The sequence below is a fragment of the Eurosta solidaginis genome, chromosome 3, assembly GCF_040869045.1.
Source record: "Eurosta solidaginis isolate ZX-2024a chromosome 3, ASM4086904v1, whole genome shotgun sequence".
Lineage (NCBI taxonomy): Eukaryota > Metazoa > Arthropoda > Insecta > Diptera > Tephritidae > Eurosta > Eurosta solidaginis.
Window position 1 is genome coordinate 221,437,608 of NC_090321.1, and position 2,088 is coordinate 221,439,695.

The window sequence follows — 2,088 nt, forward strand, 5'->3', positions numbered from 1 at the left end:
TATACAACATTTTTTTACGTATTGTGACGAATATTAGTATCACTAAGCTGATACTAAGTAAATAAAGGCACAACAGCAATAAGCAAGCTGCCACTTTTGTGTACATCAAATCAATCATTTACCCATATACATACAAGGCAACGAAGAGATAACTCACACACAGATGTAGTCATCAGCCGCAGTGTTACTCACCCATACACACGCATATGGCTATAAGGGAAACATAAACTACAAATAGGTATACATATACATATGTAACTCAATTACCAAGCAGGAGATGCAGCAGTTCTAGAAAGCGAAACGTCTAGACTTTTGCAGAAATATGCGAATGAAGCAACGGAGAGTATAAAAGCAGCGCAAGCTAAATAGTCAGTAATCAGTTTGATTTAAACACGCAATTAGTTGTGAAGTATAAGTGTTATTGTGAATTACCTTAAAGTAGTCTAATAAAGACCATTTTACATTACTGATTATCGGAGTTATTTAAAAATGGGGATAGGACACCGCCCTATGGAACCCCTTGTTTAATTCTTCTTGGCTTTGATGTGCGTTTCTAAATTGCACCGATGCCTGCCGACCACCCAGATAATTTGCGGTCCACCTTTTAAGACTTGGGGAAGGGTAGACCCTTCCAGATCTTGCAGTAACGTGAAAGTTACGAGGACGTCGGGTTTTGGGATCTAACCCAGAACAACCTGTCCGGTGCAACCATCCCTTGCACGAGACGCACTGACAAGAGTATGACCGTCTTAAAAATATTCTTTTCCGCCAGCAGCATTTCCCTGCTTTATTCTTGTGACATGCACATTTGTAGTGTTGGCTATTTTCGCAATACTTCTCGTTACATGGATCGGTTTTTCCTAATTCGGAATGGAACACTGTTCTCCAGCGGGGCGTGCCAACGCCTTTGGACGGTCACTTCTTGGATTGTCATTCACTAAGCCACCTTCTTTGGAGCACAAAACCATTCTTCGGGCAGTTTCATAGGATTATCCTGTGAGTTTCGCAAACTTTTTCTAACTTACAGTCGGATTATTCGTCCAAATATACAACATTTTTTTACGTATTGTGACGAATATTAGTATCACTAAGCTGATACTAAGTAAATAAAGGCACAACAGCAATAAGCAAGCTGCCACTTTTGTGTACATCAAATCAATCATTTACCCATATACATACAAGGCAACGAAGAGATGACTCACACACAGATGTAGTCATCAGCCGCAGTGTTACTCACCCATACACACGCATATGGCTATAAGGGAAACATAAACTACAAATGGGTATACATATACATATGTAGCTCAATTACCAAGCAGGAGATGCAGCAGTTCTAGAAAGCGAAACGTCTAGACTTTTGTAGAAATATGCGAATGAAGCAACGGAGAGTATAAAAGCAGCGCAGGCTAAATAGTCAGTAATCAGTTTGATTTAAACACGCAATTAGTTGTGAAGTATAAGTGTTATTGTGAATTACCTTAAAGTAGTCTAATAAAGACCATTTTGCATTACTGAATATCGGAGTTATTTATTCGACGATTTAGCGATTCGAACTTTTGCAGAAGGTTGGAAATAAGCGTAATTTCTCTAAGTTAGTTACACTATGTAGCTCTTCGTTCGTATTAATTTTTTTCGCTGTTGGCGGCTTGACTTCAGAAGCTAATATATTTTTATAAATGCCATGAAACACCACTTCAAAAACAATTTACTTTGTCCAAGGCGAATCCATACCAGGTGGTGGCAAAGCGAATTCAACCGATTCGCCGTGCAGAACAATGTCAAGTCAAACGAAAATTCTAATTGAGTTCGATTAATTGACATATTAAAGTACAAGGCGCTTTATGGAAAATAATCAAGAAGAAGCAATCCGCTGTTGAGATAACACCTCGTACTGAATTCGCCTTGACTTTGTCATTACTAAAAAACTTATAGGGAGTTCTAAATTTGCAGAACTTTCTGTACCAGTCCTTATACGCTATGTTCTAAGCTCTCTTGCTAAGACTTTGCGATCTAGAATGTTTTTACCAAATATATTTATACTATATATATATACTATAATTATATTCCCCTTAAGTATTAAAAACGCTC